Raw genomic sequence first — 16,878 nt, 5'->3', positions numbered from 1 at the left:
GCGTGGATCTCGATCGACGCTCTATTTGGTGATGAAGTCTTTCCGGATGGACCCAGGTCGTGACGCCGTCTACCTTGAGAGCGGTGGGGGTCTTCAGCACCACACCCTTCCAACGTGGCTCTAGGGTCTCCCAGCAGTACCTTCTGATGTAGACCCAATCTCCTGGTCTGTGCTGATGAGGAGTTGGGGTTGGGCTGGTCCCATAGATGGCTCGGAGGCGCGACCAAATGTCCTCGTGCGCCCTCTGGAGCCCTCTCAAGGAAAGAGTCCTCCTCTCTTGGAGAACTTCAAAGTCCTGATGGAACCCTGTTTATCAGTTACAGGGCTCTGCTTTCTTGTCTTTCTACCAGTTCCCTTTTTGGCAGAGCAGCAACCAGGCCTCTTTCAAGGGAGTGTGCTAGAAGTGGGTATCAGCCCCTCCTTTGCTAGCAGCAACAGGTACCAAACCCTTTCAGTACATTAGACCAGCTTCATTCCCGCCCACCTTTACAGATTCTAAGGCCCATTGTTTTCCTTTAACCAGCAAGCTAAATGACACTGGCCTGCATTATTTAATTCAGCACAGGCAGGGGGAAGGGCCCATGGAATCTCTGCCCTGAGGAACTGTGAGCCCCACCCTTAAATGTCCCAATCAGATTAGAAAAGCCACAAATACCTTTTAAATCTACCCCAGAATTCCAAAATCCCAACCTAGCACAGAATATACTTCCACATTTATATGAACAAATAATTATACCCAAGTAGACATACAAACATCAAATAAACATTTACACTCTTTTAGTGAACAAGTACCTTTACAGTCTTGGGATCTTGAGCAGACAGGAACAGATGTGGAGGCCTCCCTTTCTCACATCCTAGGACAGGACTTTTGACCTATGTCTCATCCAGATAGAAACGGTCCACATTTATACCACAAAATACCAACAAATCAGTTTCAGTTGTGTAGCCAGTTCGAGTTTTGACTTCTCTCTGGAAGTCTCAGAGATGGTGAATGCCATCTAGAAGCCATTAATCCATTCACACAATCCCCCAAAAGTTAAAGAGGAAGGAAAGAATCATTCAATGTCATTCAAGAGGATTTCGGCTAAACAACAAAATTGACAGATTAAACACATTGGAAAACCAAGGCCAGAAGTACCCTCTGACGTTTCAGGGGTACCAAGGAAAGAGAAGTTAGGCCACGTTCAGCCCTTCTCACAATTCACCATTAGTGACCAGTCCCAGCTCACTGGTCTACCATCCATTTAACATTTAGGCATATCCTGGGTCTCCCAAACACTGAGTTGGCAAGGTAACTGGAGCCCTTTAAGATCAGTATGAAACCACAGTTTCTACCTGAAATCCTTTTAAAGACTTTGACATAACCTTTAATTGTCCTTAGTTTAAGGGAAGCAGGGTTTTCTGGATTTCATTTCTCAATACTTAACCAACAGATTTAATTCTGTCTTCTAGATTTTTCATGAGGCAAATTACTTTTTACTTTCAAGCGGCTCTGGAGAACCACATTCGAGCCTTGCAAGACAGGTTTTTGGCCTCCCTGGTCTTTTCAGATGTAAATTGACGACATTCTTTAAGATTTTCCTGCAGGCAGGAGGCGACTATCTCCTCCCTCCATTAAGAAAAGCTTTCTTAATTAACAAAGGACCAGTTTTTGTGTTTTTTTTTTTTTTTTTCCCCTCTTTGGAAAAACTGTTCTTTATTATGGGTTAGGCTTGGGATTTATCCTGCACATTTGAAAGGAGACGCTAGCCCAAAACCCTATCCAAAATCGGACGGTGCGCACATTAGTTTTAAGCCAGCTTTTCTCCTTACACGTGCATAGAAATCCCAGACGCATTTACTTGGGGAGGGGGTGACCTGTTTACACAGACCCTCACTCAGGCGGCCGCCCTACCGCCACACAAAGGAGGGGGGAGGGCAGTCCCCCTCCCTCCACACTCACACACTTTCACCAGACATTTATTCAGAGTTTAAACAATCCATTCAATTCCTAACAACTTCCCCATTCCTGAGGGAGCTCTAAAGCCTCCCCCAATCTCCTTGAAATTATTAATCCAGCAAGTCCACAAAATAAAACGGAAACACAAACAACTAAAGGGCCCAAAAAAGTACAGCCTTCCAACTCCATGGAAGCAAAAACCGAAAGCTAGACGATGGCTGCGCGCCAACCAGCAGGAGCGACCCGCCTTTTCTCAGATTGAGGGGTTCCTACAGACCTTCCGACTCCGCAGAAGCAAATTTTCCCCTCTTCAGATGGAGGATGGGGGGGCGCCCCCCGACTCTCCTCCTGCCTGTCTCAGATTAAGGGGTTTCCTACAGACCTTCCGACTCCGCGGAAGCAAAGCTATACCCCTTCAGATGGAGGACCAGGGCGTCCCCCGGCTCCTCCCGCCTATTGATCCTGTGCATCCACTCAGATCATTATAACAGGCATTTACAGGCATTTACAGATTTCAGAAGTGAGCTCACACCGGATAGATACAAAACAAAACACACGACACAAACAAAACATAGACCTACCGCGGTCAGTCAGGCCCTCCGGACTGGGGGTCCCTCCTCATGGTGTTGGGGATCCCGGCGAGCCCCCAAAATGTTATGCCCAGAATTCAAGATCCCCAAGAAACCATGCCAGGGAGTCAGTCCGATGCAAAAGCAGGAGGTCCTTTATTGAGTTAGCTAACCCGACCCGGACCTCCAGCCGACGCAGCGACCGGAAACCGAGTGCGACCCATGTGAAAATCCGGGCTTTCATAGTGAGGGGAGGGGAGCTGGCTGTGACCCTGCCGATTGGCCAGGCGCAAGTCTGAGCAAATGGCCTCTGCCCCATCAGAGCCCAGTGTGGATACAAGCGTCCTTTAAACGTGGAAGAGGAGGCAGAAGTTCAGGGTCAGAGAAAATTTTGAAGATGCTCCACTGCTGGCCTTGAAGACAGAGGAAGGAGCCACAAACCAACGGAATGAAGTTGGGCCCAAGAAGCTGGCAAAGGCAAGGACACAGATCTGTCCTCAAGTCTCCAGAATAGGTGTGATTTTAGCTCTTAAACCCATTTCAGACTTCTAACCTCCAGAACTGTAAAACAATGCATGTGTGCTGTTTCTAAGCCATTTAAGGTTGAGGTAATTTGTTAACAGTGGCAACAGGAAACAAATACAAACCCAGCCTCAGTCCTCAGAAGACAGCAGCATGAGGATGGGTGACTGCAGAAGGCAGCCCAGAGTGTGAGTCCCACTTTTCTTCTTTTAAGTGTCACTGTCATCAAAACGGTGACACTGACTTAAATGGCCCCATCGTGATCTATCAGGAGGACGAGGCCTTTCATTAAAGTTCTAGATCCATCTGGCTCTGGCATGTAAAGGCTGTGCCCATCTCTGCACACTAATGGCCCCAGTATATTCCATGACGGACACCGAGCATGGATGCCTGCAAACAGTCCCAACTCCTACCCCTCATTTCTTTTAGGCCAAACACTGTGCACCAACTGCTGGAGTCCATTCATTGTCTTCACTACCTGAGTTTAGACAGAGACCCCCCAAAAGCTAGTAACCTTTGAAGTCCTAGCAAAGGTCAGAACTGTGCACCACCCAGTTAATCTAGGAACCACCCAGTTAATTTAGGTAATAATAGTTGAAGCATCCCCACCTTAGTTCACTTAATTCCTTAGATACTTATGTAGATCCTTGTTGATTATTGTTAATCAGATACTCCCGGAAATCTATTGATGAGCTAATCAAATAGTTTGTCTATTCCTGGAAATTGTCTGCTGATCTGTGTGTCATTGAAACCTCCTTACCCTAAGGGCTACTCCAGATCAATAAAAGATTGGAGCGGCCTGAGCATGGGTGGAAGTCCTTCGGGACTTGCCCGCCTGGTCCCCCAATACTGCAGAATTATCTCGTGTCATTTTCTCTCATTTGTTGTGCGGCTCCTCTTTCAGATAGGATGGCTTCACATTTGTCAGTTTCTTCCCACTTTGTAGGCTAGAAGGGCAGCACTTAAGAGCTATGAACTATAGTTTCAGGAGTATAAGCCACTAGATTTCAGCAGTCTTCGATAAATATGGCAAGGAATTAAAGTGAAATTGGATTCAAAAGAAAGTAAACACACCATTAAACCACAACATTTTGCTAAATCTTGTAAAAATCACTGGCCTCTGCTTTGAAGAACTTCCTCACCAAAAAATAAATAAGTAAGTAAGTAAGTAAATAAAATCCAGCAGTTAGCAGCCACCTGTGCCCACATAGGTCAATCCTACAGCCTCCCGATGTTCGGGCTTGTGAGGGTTTTCCAATATGGGCGAGTTAGTACTTTGAGTAATATTTCCAAGTCTGGTATCACGCACGGGTCCCAAACAGCCAGGAAAACGAAAAGATAGAATGAAATATGTTACAAGAGTTTAGTAAAACGCATGAAAATTAAAATGCTAAGAAGACCACTCCGTTTTGAACGCCTATAAATAAGTCGCATCCACGGATGGGAATCCGGAGACTTTGTTCTAGTCCGTAGGTAGGTACCGCACCCGCCACAACGCGGTGGAAAGCAGGTCCGGGTGCACAAAGGAATATCCAACAGGTAAAGGCATCAGGGTACCGAAGCCCGTGACATTGAGCGGGTGGCGGACATAGTCCCAGGAGCTGGCGCGCAGGCCCAGGGCCCAGGGCAGCTCCCACAGGCAGATGAGCGTCACATAAACGGGCCCCCGCTGCCAGGAGCTCCAGCCGCGACTGTAGCGAAGGTAGAAACAAAGCTTTTCCACCACGAAGTTGCAGCTGCCGCACATGAAGAACGACCAGAGCGACGTGTGGCCACCGGTGGCCCGGTCCCCCTGTCCCAGCTCCTCAAAGAAGAAGGTGAAGATCTCACCCCCAAAGGCGTGCATCCCGTGAAAGAAAAAGCGGAGCAGGTCCGGCAGCCCCTTGCTGGGGGCTCCGGCGCCGGGAGGGGGGGAGGGGGCAGGGGCCGGGGCCGGGGCAGGGGCAGGGGCGGGGCAGGGGCAAGGGCAGGGGCAGGGGCAGGGGCAGGGGCAGGGGCAGGGGCAGGGGCGGGGCAGGGGCAAGGGCAGGGGCGGGGCAGGGGCAAGGGTAGGGGCCGGGGCAGGGGCCGGGGCCGGGGCCGGGGCAGGGGCGGGGCAGGGGCAGGGGCAGGGGCAGGAGCCGGTGCAGCGCCGGGTCGCGGCTGCAGCTCCGCCGGCACCGCAAGCGCAGGAAGCGCCGCAGGAGCACTTGCAGGAGGTGGGGCGCCCGCAGGTGCTGCAGCGCCATGTCCTGCGCCCCGGCGCCCCCGCGCCCCCCGGCCCGCGCCCTGGCTGAGCAGCGGCGCCCGGGCCGCCAGGGTCCGCAGCCCCACGGGCGCCAACGGGGAGAGGAGGACACTGAAGACGGAGGCGCCCGGGCAGCGCCGCCGCTGCAGGTGGACCTTCTCCAGGGCAACGGGGTGAGCAGGTGCAGGAGGCGGCGGGGGCAGGGGGGCGGGGGTGGGGGCGAGGAGAAGCCCAGCATCCGGAGGTCTGGGCTGCTAGCCAAGCGCCGCGCGGACGACACCAGCACGTCCAGGGGATCCGTGCCTCCCGCAGCAGCAGAGGCGCCTCCAGGCGGCAGCTCGGCGCCCTTGGCCGCCGCTTCAGCAGCGGACAGCGGCTCGGGGCTGCCGGCGGTGCCTCGCCTCCTCGCCCGCTGGGGCCCCCCGGCCGCCCCTCCGCGCCGACCCCTTGCGGTCCGCGTCGCTGCCCGCCATGGGGCTCCTGCAAACCCCATCTTCTCTGGGGCCCAGCCCGCCGCCTCCGCCGCAGGCTCAGCAAAGCATAAAGCGAGCAGCGACGCCCCTGCCCCTGGCCCTCTCCTCTCTTTTCTTCTTTCAACACTTACCCAGTTCATGTAGGAAGCTATTTCCCCCCTTATAAAAACACACTGGTGGGTGAGCATGTACAGTAGTACTGGTAACTAAACATTCATTAAGAGAAAGTCAATTTTAAAGGAAAAACAGTAATATTATTGATTGTGAACATTAATCAGGTGTTTATCATATACCTCACTCTCTGCCAAGCAATTTATATGCACTTCCTCATTCACTCAGTTCAGATAATGAAACTATGGCAGCAAGAAGGAACTTGTCCAGGTCACAGAGACAGTACCTGGTCTGAACCATCATCAGTCTGATCAGAGCCCAGGCTCTACCAGGGGGGACAGAAAGACAGCTGTTCATGGCTAATGTGACCCCTCTGTGGGGTGTTCACTCCCCCCTTCCCACACCACAAGCAGTGGTTCTCTTCATGTTCCTACAGCACTGTGCTCACCCCCTCCTTCTGCTCTGATCACATCAATGCCAGGTGTGTGTCTGACAGGGTGAGCTGGGTCCATTTTCACTCATGACCAGTGTTAGGAAGCATATACTCTCCTTTCTCATTGCCATGAGGGGGTAACAGAAGCAGGAGAATAAATACAGAGATCAGAAATCTGGTGTTGCCTACTTATCAGCGGTATAAAGTCGGGCACATTGTTTAACCCTCTGAACCTTAGGTTACTCAAATGGACGTGGGGATAATGATGCCAGTGTTACCCTGTAATGAGAATGAATGGGAAATGTGTCTGTGTGTCTGTGAGGGGCTGGGATAATGATGCCAGTGTTACCCTGTAATGAGAATGAATGGGAAATGTGTCTGTGTGTCTGTGAGGTGCCGGGATAATGATGCCAGTGTTACCCTGTAATGAGAATGAATGGGAAATGTGTCTGTGTGTCTGTGAGGGGCTGGGATAATGATGCCAGGGTTACCCTGTAATGAGAATGAATGGGAAATGCGTCTGTGTGTCTGTGAGGGGCTGGCACAGTGCCTAGCACAGCACAGGTACATGTGAGCATTCTTCTCTCCTCTCTCCTGTTCAGTCCCCTGACGACCTTGATTGTGACTCTTCGGCTCCACCTTATATAGCATTCCAGCTGCTACGTGTTACCTGTTCTGGGCTGCATTCATTATCTATTACTGTGCAACAAATTGCCCTAAACTTTGCAGCTTGAAACAACAAACATTTATGATCTCAAAATGTCTGTGGTTCAAGGATCCAGGAAGCTTCGCTGCTGGTTCTGGTTCAGTCCCTCCCGAGACTGCAGCCAAGATGTCAGCTGGAGCTGTGGTCATCTCAAGGCTCAACGCCGGGAGCATCTGCTCCAGGTTCACTCATTGGCTGTTGACCTGCTTTAGGAGGCTGGCTTCCCAGCTGACTCATGTGGGTCTCTCCACAGGGCTGTCACAGCCTGTGGCAGCTTATTTCCCCAGAGCACACAATCCAAGAGAGAGCAGGAGAGCATCCAAGATGGAAGCCACAGACTTTTTAAGAAAAAATCTTTATTGTTGAAGGTATTACATGTGTCCCCCCTTTCCTCCACTGACCTCTTCCAGCTGGCCTTCACCCCACACCCCAGGCCTTTACACTATTGTCTGTGTCCATGGGTTATGCATACATGCATACAAGTTCACTGGTTGATCTCTTCCTACCCCACCCCCACCCTCCCCTGCCTTCCCTCTGTGGTTTGACAGTTTGTCAATGCTTCTATGCCTCTGGATCTATTTTTGTTCATCAGTTTATGTTGTGCATTATTCCACCTATGAGTGAGATCATGTGATACTTACCTTTCTCTGATTGGCTTCTTTGACTTTGCATAATGCTCTCTAGGTCCATCTATGCTCTTGCAAATGGTAAGAGTTCTTTCTTTTTCACAGCTGTGTAGTATTCCATTGTATAGATGTATCACTATTTTTTTAATCCACTCATCTGCTGATGGGCACTTAGGCTCTTTCCAAATCTTAGCTATTGTAAATTGCGCTGCTATGAACATAGGGGTGTGTATATCCTTTCTGATTGGTGTTTCCGGTTTCTTGGGATATATTCCTAGAAGTGGGATTACTGGTTCAAATGTAAGTTCCATTTTTAATTTTTTTGCGGAAACTCCATACTGTTTTCCACAGAGGCTGGACCAGTTTGCATTCCCACCAGCACTGCATGAGGTTTCCCTTTTCTATACATTCTCCCCAACACATGTCGTTTGTTGACGATAGCCATTTTGGCAGGTGTGCTGAATAGCAATCTTGAGAAAGAAGAACAAGGCTGGAGGCATCAAGCTTCCTAATTTCAAACCATATTACAAAGTACAGTAATCAAAACAGTATGGTATTGGCATAAAAACAGACACAGAGATCAATGGATCAGAACAAAGAGCCCTAAAATAAACGCATGCATATATGGTCAATTAATTTATGACAAAGGAGGCTAAAGTATTCCAGAGGAAAGGATAGACTTGAAAGGCGCGCTGCCCGCCTCTCCAGGCGGTGTGGGAGGAGGAGTCCGGCCACTGGGCTCTGGAATCCCTCCACGCCCGCCGTAGGGCTTGGCCTCCCCGGAACGGGTCCGAGTGTCTGGACCGGCTGCGCGGCCAGCGGAGGGTCGAGGGGGTGGGGCCAGGTGGCGACCGACCACGACCACGGGGGGAGGTCGTGGGAGCGGAAGGCCTCACTGCCTGGCTCTTTCCTCCCTTCCCCCGTGGTGGGCTCCCCACTTGCCGGCGCTGGGGCCGGGGGTCCATGCGGCCCTCGGGCCCGGTCAGGGGGGCCGGGGCTTGTGTGGGCCGGCCGCCAGGCCCCATGAAGCACGGCCTGGCCGTGCTGCTGGCGGCCTCAGGTATCGACTCCCTGGCCCACAGCAGGAGCCCAGCGTGGGCTGCCACCCGCCCGCTGCCCCCGGCCCCCCGGCCCCAGTGCGGCAGCGGAGGCAGTGGAGTGGGGCGCGTGCCCTAGCCCAGGGAGGCCGCCGTGCTGCAGTGCGCCGGCCCGTGGGCCGGGCCTGCTCCGAGCGGATGCCGCTCTTCCAGAGCTGGGCCGCTCTGCCGGCCGCACCCCGTGTGCTGGGCCTGTGCCGCCCAAACGTGCCGCTGCGGGAGTCCCGGTCCGCCCGCAGGCTGGCTGCAGGTGCTGTGTGAAAGGGCCATCCTGCCTTGCAGCGTGTTTGAGCGGCAGCAGCGGGAGCCGGGCGAGGACTGCGCCCTCCATCTTGCCTTGGGTCTTCCATTTTGGGACAGAGCCATGTGCTTCTTCCCGGAAGAAGCTGCTGCTAGCCATACCCAGGATTTCTCTGGACTAACCAATAATAATCAAGGGAAGTGCACGCCATCACTATGACCACATCCTGTACCGACTCGCACCTGGCCAATCGGCGGGGCACACAGTCCCCTCTCCTGCCCTCACTCCACCCCCCTATAAAACCCCCTGTCCATCAGGCTTCCCACTCTCAGCCACTGGACTTTCCATTGTGTCGGTGGGTCTGGTGAACGGGGAGCGCAAGCTGGCTTGCATTAAAAGGATTCTTTGTTTTTGCATCAGACTGACTGGCTCCCTGGGGGTCTTGGGAACCTTGAAATCAGGGCACAACAGACTCTTTAATAAATTGTGAATGAAAAGCTGGACAGCCATATGCAAAAGAAAATTGGACCCCTATCTAAGACCACACATAAAAATCCATTCAAAATGAATTAAAGACTTAAATTTATGACCTGAAACCATAACACTCCTAGAACAAAACGTAGAGCTTCTTGACAATGAATTTTTTGATTTGACACCAAAAAGAAAAGGCAACAAAGCAAAAATAAGCAAGTGGGACACATCAAACTAAAAAGTTTCTGTAAAGCAAAAGAAACCATCAACAGAATGAAAAGGCAACCTATGGAATGGAAGAAAATATTTGTAAATCATATATATGATAAGGAGTTAATATCCAAAATATGAAAAAGAACTCATACAACATGCCCTAACCGGTTTGGCTCAGTGGATGGAACGTCGGCCTGCGGACTGAAAGGTCCCAGGTTTGATTCTGGTCAAGGGCGTGTACCTTGGTTGCAGGAACATCCCCAGTGGGGGGTGTGCAGGAGGCAACTGATCGATGTTTCTCTCTCATCGATGTTTCTAACTCTCTATCCCTCTCCCTTCCTCTCTGTAAGAAATCAATAAAATATATTTTTTTAAAAATTTAAAAACTGCCATATGTTCCAGCAAGGTCACTTCTGAGTCTATATTCAAAGGAAATGAAAATAGGGTCTTCCAGCCATATCCAAATGCATGCAATAAAATATTATTCTCATTAGGTATGACAAAAAAAGAAATCCTGCCATTTGCAACAACATGAGTAGATCTTGAGGGCATTATGCTACGTGAACTAAGTCAGACAGAGAAAGACCAATACTGCATGGTATTACTTATATGTGGACTTTTTAAAAACTTCAAACTCATAGAAACAGAGTAGAAAGGTGGTTTCCGGGGGCTAGAGCAGGCGGGAGGGGCCAATCCATGAAGATGAGGAGGGAAGGTGGTGGACAGAGTGTGGGAAGCAGAGATGGAGACTCAGGGGAGTGAGAAGCAGGGGTTGAGAGCATCCTCACTGCTGGGTGGTGCCTGTCCTGCTGGACAATGACCACAAACCGAGTTCCTGTGAACAGACCCATTTACTAGGTCGCGGTTGTACAGGTTCCACGTCCCACATGTCCTCTCCGGGTAAGCACACGTGTGGCCAGGTCTCTGCTCCTCACTGAGCCCAGTGCCAGGCTCACTCACTTGGTTGTGTGAAGGCAGATTCCTGCAGATGGGGGACTGAGGTCCCCATCTCCTTGCTGGCTGCCTGCTGGAGCCACTGAGCTTCCAGAGGATGCCTGCGGCCCTGGACCGCGGCCCCTACAGCACACCCAGGCCTTCCCCAACGTGGAGCCACTCTGACTCCCCTCAACCCCATCCCTCCTGCAGCTCCTGTGCTTCCAGCCAGAGAAACTTCTCTGCTTTCAGGGTCCATGTGCCCTGATTGCCACCCCCCCTCCCCCCCCCAGATCTCCCAGGACAGTGTCCCCATCCAAGGTCCTTCACCTTCATTACCTCGCCCTCGTCCCTTTGCCAGGTCAGGAAACCTGCTGACAGGCCCCATGGATTCCGGGTGGGCATCTCTGGGGAGCACTGTTCAGCCTTCCGCAACTGATTTTATTGAAATCATCGAGGATCAAAGGGGGAGCCCTCTGGGGATGGTGGCAGTGAACCAGGAGCTGAAAGAAATCAGGAATGGCCTCTGGGCCCACAGCAAATACCTACAAGGAGGGGACTGGGGCTCAATCTGATGGCAGAAGATTCATAGGAGAAAATGTTCAGGAAGGAGTGGGGAACATGGAGCACCAGGTCTGGGGAGGGGAGACACCCCATAGGAAAGTACTTCAGAGGGAGCCGTGTTCCAGGGAGACCAGGTTTCCCTCAGAGCTGGGAGGTGCAGGAGCATCCTGGGAGGGCTGTGCACATTGGGCTGGGCCTGGGCAGAGAACCCTGGGAAGGGCAGTGGGGAGGTTTCAGGAGTGGGGGAGGTGTTGTGTGAGGAGATAATGTGTGTGTGGTGGGCAGGGGGTCCTGTGGAGAGGAGCCTGTAGGAAGTTTGGGAGATTGAGTGACTGAGACAAACAGGGACAGGACAGAATGAGGTTAGTCCTGATGGATTCAGGACTGATGGTGGTGGTGAGTGTGTGAGAGAGGAGGTGGGAGGAGCACAGTTTTGGGGCTGTCACTTGGGCTCTGAGGATGGAGATGAGGAGGGTTAGGGTGGTTGGGTCTTCATTCCAGTGTGTGGAGCCTTTCTGGATCAGGGGGTGGATGCCTGAGGGAAAGGAGGGTCTTAGAGGATGTGCATGGGCTCATACTAGACCAGGGGTGGGCAAACTTTTTGACTCGAGGGCCACAATGGGTTCTTAAACTGGACTGGAGGGCCGGAACAAAAGCATGGATGGAGTGTTTGTGTGAACTAATATAAATTCAAAATAAACATCATTACATAAAAGGGTACGGTCTTTTTTTTTCAATAGATTTATTCATTTCAAACGGGCTGGATCCGGCCCGCTGGCCGTAGTTTACCCATGGCTGTTCTAGACCCTGAGAGAGGGGCTGTGCTCACAGGAGGTCTCAGGGACAGCTTGGGGTTGGAGCTGTGAACTCTCGGGTGCCAGGTGTGACCCCTGGCACAGGGGCCCCTCTCCTGTCCTTCTGGGGGACATAAGGCCCTGGAGAGCTGGGCTTTAGCCCCAAGAGTCCCAATGTGCATCCCCGCACTGTGGAAGATTGTGTAGACAGTGAGATGTTGTTCCCAAATAAGAGATGACTTTATTTTGAAAACTGAGTTTGAAAAAAATCACAAAACAGAAACAGGGAATAGAAGAACATGTTTCTACTTTTCAGGTTCCCATGGTGGTGTCCTCAAGGGATTGGTGAGAGGGGTGACAGTGAGGAGATGGATTCCTCAGAGATGGCTCCTGGCTCCTGAGCACTCTTCTTAGTCAATCCCTGTCCTGTGCTGACCTTGACACTGGGTATCCCAGGACTCGCTAAAGCTTCGTCATCCCCCTCGGATGCCCCGCCTTCCAGTCAGCCCCCTCTGACCCACTCACAGCACAGCCCCTGCCAGGGCGCAGGCAGCCTCAGGAGAAGCGCGGCGGCGCCCCCGTGTGGCCACAGGGCTGAGGACAGAAGAGCCTGCTCCCCTTTCTGCTGCTCAGCCAGGATCTCCCAGGGTCTCCCTCTGCTCCCAGCACCAGAACAGGGCTTTGAACGCAGGAGGGGGCCCTGTCCTATGTCAAATTCCGGGTGCAAAGTGTTTCTCCAAATGCACACTGATATGGATGCTTCCTCCCCATTGAGTCACCATGGACGCTGCCTCAGGAAAGAGCGAGGTCTCCTAGGCCATAACCGCTGGCTCCCAGGTCCAGCTGCACCCCACAATCAAACTAGGAGACCTGAGTCTCCGGGATGGGACCTTGGACACCCAAGAACCTGTCCCCTGTTTCTGCTGCTGCCTCTGGAGCTAGAGCACCTTCCTCCTGGGAATTAGTGCTGCTTGTCTCAGAGCTTGGGATGGGGGTGGGGCTGGGGTGTCAGGCCTGGGAAGGCAAGGATGCCCCTGAGGAGGTCAGGATGGGGGAGGGGGAGTCAGCACACAGAGGGGTAGAGGTTTCAGGGAGGAGAGCAGCAGGGGAGGGTGTGCCATGGGGACCCCTGCTGGTGTTTGGAAGGGGTCCTCCGGGTCACAGACAGCAAAGGGCTGGGCTGCCCCTGTAGGGATGAGCCCTGGTCCCTAAGTCCTGGGGTTTCCAAGGTCCCACTAACTGGGCCAGTACCCCTTCCAAGTCTGAGCCCAGCCCCAAGCAGCAGGTACCAAAGTCCTGGGGTTTCCAGGGTCCCCCTAACTGGGCCAGTACCCCTTCCAAGTCTGAGCTCAGCTCCGAGCAGCAGGCTTCCTGGCCTTCAGTGGTCCCTTTGTCTCCTGGGACAGGACAGGCCGAGGGCCAGGCCGAGGGCCCTGAGGACCAGGCGTTGAACCTGGGTGTGGTCTGTGCACCTCGCTGGGCAACAAGGACCTCAGTGAGAGGACCCAGGCTGCCCATGGCCCAGCAGTTGTCCAGGCACCCTCCGCAGCCTGTGGCCAGAGGACTCTGGGGTCCCATCTCTTTCCACTGCTCAGCCCCTGGAAGCCTCTCCAGCCTGGAGCCCCTCCCAGCCTCCTCCTGCCTCCCTACTGCCCCCTAATCTCCCAGGTGTTCTCAGCTCAGCAGCCACAGTGATCCTTTAAAGGGGGTATCAGGCCAGGACTCTCCTGCTCTAAACTCGCCTGTGACTCTTTCCACACTCAGAGCACAGTCCCTGCCCTTCTTCCATCCTCCAGGCCCAGGAGGTCTGGCCTTGTCTTTATCTCATCTCCATTACGCTCTGCTCCATTCCCATACTGGCCTCCTCCCTCTTAAACCAGACACACTCCTGCCCCAAGCCATTCCCACTGGAGGTGCCACTGCTGGAAAGGACTTCCTTCTGACATCCTCAGGGATAATGCCTCATGTCCTTCAATGCTTTCCTCAAGCCACCTTCCCAGTGAGGCCCCAACTGACTGGCCACCCAAATCAAAGAGACAAGCCCTAGATGTTTAGCTCAGTGGATAGAGCGTCAGCCTGCAGACTGAAGAGTCCTGGGTTGGATTCTGGTCAAGGGCACATGCCTGGGTTGCGGGCTCCATCCCCAGCAGGGGACAAGTAGGAGGCAATCAATGATTCTTTCCCATCATTAATGTTTCTATCTCTCTCTTTCTCTCCCTTTCTCTCTGAAATCAATAATATATATATATATATTTAAAAAACACAAATAAACGAAAAAACACACCCATGTTCTGTGTCCCCAACAGCCTTGCGTGGGCTTGCCTTCCCCATGGCATTTTTTTTTCCAGAACAGTTACCCCTTGTCACACAGATGCCTTCCTTGTTTCCTGTGCTTTTTCATTCACTCTGTTTCTTCCCACACAACGTATGTCCCACAGGAAAGCAGCTTCTCTGATTTTCCTTCAATGGTCCCCACTTGCAGAAACACTGTCACACATCTGGCACACAACTAATATTGGTTCATGAAAGGTTAGTGTAGAGCCCCTCCCTATGCTAGAGACACGTCTTCATTAACGTGGCCTCAGACCACAGCTGTCCTGTGGCAGCTACAGCACAGCGAGCTCTCACACTGACATCAGGGCACCTGCGCTTCCCACAGAGCGGCTCTCCCTCAATCTACAGGGGACTCTGCTTCAGAAATCCCAGGATTCCCACTGCAGCCAGCGCTAGAGGGAAGGGCAGGGAGAGAGGGCGGGCGAGCAGAGCAGAACTCCCACAGGAACTTATCTAAGATGATCAATTACAGGACCCCTCCTCCCTGGTAATTCCAGGACCTGGTTCCTTGGAGAGTTTAGGAAAAGATGGAAATAACAATCAATTCCTAGAAGGAGCCAAGAGCAGGATGAGACTGAAAAGTCATCTCTCCCTACCACGGACTCTTGTGTGCAGGGAGCCCTGAGCCTTGTGGGCACAATGACAGACAACTCACCTCTGCTGATGCTGGATAGGGGACACTCTAAAGAAGGATGAGACCAAAACTTATAACAAGAATGCAAACAGGCACAATCCTCTCCACAAAGAAACAACAAATACAGTCCCAAAAGATGAGGGCTGAGGGCAGGACCCAGGCCTGAGCCTAGGCTGACCCGGACACAGGAAGGCCTTGCTGCCCACGGGTTTGAGATGCTCCTCATTAGGACAATGTACAAGGCCTGGGGAGGTTTGAGTCCCTGTGATGGAAAGTCCTGGGGGGACAAGGTTCTCCTGAAGGGAGAAGGACAAAGGAGCAGAGAGGTGACCCAGCTGAAGAGACCAGAGAGCCAACTGGGCACAGCCCTGACCATACTCGGTCCTCACAGCCTCTCCTGTCCCCCCTGCAGCAGCCTCAGCACAGCAAACACACAGGACTCAACAGTTCTCAGTGCTTCCCTTTATTTTGTCTCAAATTTAGGATCTTCTCCTTTAATTCATTTTTCAAAATATGTTTTTATTGATTTTCAGAGAGAGAGGAAAAAAGAGGGAGAGACAGATTGAAACATCAATGATGAGAGAGAATCATCCATTGGCTGTCCCTTGCACGACCTTGGTAGGAACTGAGCTGAAATCTGGACATATGCCCTGAAAGGGAATCCAGCCATGACTTCCTGGTTCCTGGGTGGACACTCAACCACTGAGGCACACCCAACCGGGCTGTTCTCCTTTAAGGAACCCATCACCCCTTCATGAAAAGAAGTGAAGAAGAATGCATATCCAGACTCTTATTTCAATCAGGCAGTAAGAAGCTGCAGCTGAGCACCAGGAAGTAAAAACAGGAATTGGGAGGGCCAGCCCCACTTCTCCTAGACAGGAAAGGCTGGGGAGGGGGTGTGGTGGGCAGGAATAGCCCAGCCTCCCACCTCCTCACATTATGCTGATAGGAACACACACATTCAGATGCCCTTTGCAGAAAGAAATCAGAGATTCTTTTTTTTTTTTTTCCTCCGTGTCTGGAATTTCTGGAAGGTCAGTGGTCCGTAACCTTGAGGGGCCTCCGTGACTCTGGGGTCCCGTTTCCGGGCAGGCGGGGCGCCTAGATGACCTTCTTCAGCCCGTGGTACAAGACCAGCACGAAGGCCCCTCCCATGCCCCTCAGAGGTTGGACCAGGCTCCCTTGAAGAAAGCCTTGCCGCCCTGGTCCTTGAAGATCTGCCAGCAGTGGATGGTGCCTGTGTACATGAGGTCCGCTCCTTTGTGCCCCGACTGCATCATCACCCATCGCCGCACAGTGTCAAAGGGAAGGACACCACAGCCATCACCCAGTGAGCAATCATCCAGTTGATGAGATATGGGTGTTCTTGGGGTCGGGGAGCATGCCTTTGGCCATGTCGTACACCTTGAAGTAGTCCGCCCGGTAGATGATGATGCCTTGCACGGAGACGTTGAAAACCTGGTACATGCCCCGGAAGCCGTCCGACTTGGTGATCTGCACCAGGCAGGGTCCCAGGCCCTTGAACTGGCGCTCGGCGCCTGATTCGCCTGATTTCCCCACGTCGGCCGCCAGCTGGGTCCAGGCCTGGGCGAAGCGGCCCTGCCTGAGGCCAGGTTGCCCGCGAAGTTCCTTCAGAACTGGGTGTGCTTCTCCGCGCCCCCCAGGACGACCTGCTTATACTTATCCTTGAAGGCGAAGCTGAGGACTTGGGTGAGAAAGTAACAGATGACACTGGCAATGTTGCCCCCCCCCCCCCCCAGAAGGACAGCACGCCCTGCTCCTTGGGGATGCGCAGGATGCAGTCCATGATGCCCTTGTACTGCTTGTTGGTCGTGATCTGCTGGCTGGCATGTTGCACCTGCTACAGCAGCTTGACCCGCTCCATCCAGGCCATGGCTGTCTCAGAGATGGCGGCAGCAACGCCTCTGGCCAGGAAGTTCTTGTGGAAGGAGATGGCCTGTTCCATCCTGGTGGGCTAGGCTCCCTCGAGA

General features: G+C 52.8%; 1 protein-coding gene and 1 pseudogene across 2 annotated transcripts in view; both read right to left on the bottom strand.

Annotated features, from left to right (window-relative positions):
• LOC118659954 (patr class I histocompatibility antigen, A-126 alpha chain-like) overlaps positions 1 to 16,878 on the bottom strand; it is a 98,657-nt gene that overhangs the window by 49,987 nt on the left and 31,792 nt on the right. The window lies entirely within an intron of this gene.
• Positions 15,989 to 16,853, bottom strand: LOC118659959 (annotated as a pseudogene).

This window comes from Myotis myotis, unplaced genomic scaffold, assembly GCF_014108235.1.
Source record: "Myotis myotis isolate mMyoMyo1 unplaced genomic scaffold, mMyoMyo1.p scaffold_m19_p_7, whole genome shotgun sequence".
Classification (NCBI taxonomy): domain Eukaryota; kingdom Metazoa; phylum Chordata; class Mammalia; order Chiroptera; family Vespertilionidae; genus Myotis; species Myotis myotis.
The sequence above is the reverse complement of the archived record's forward strand: the minus strand, read 5'-3'. Positions and strand labels throughout refer to the sequence as shown.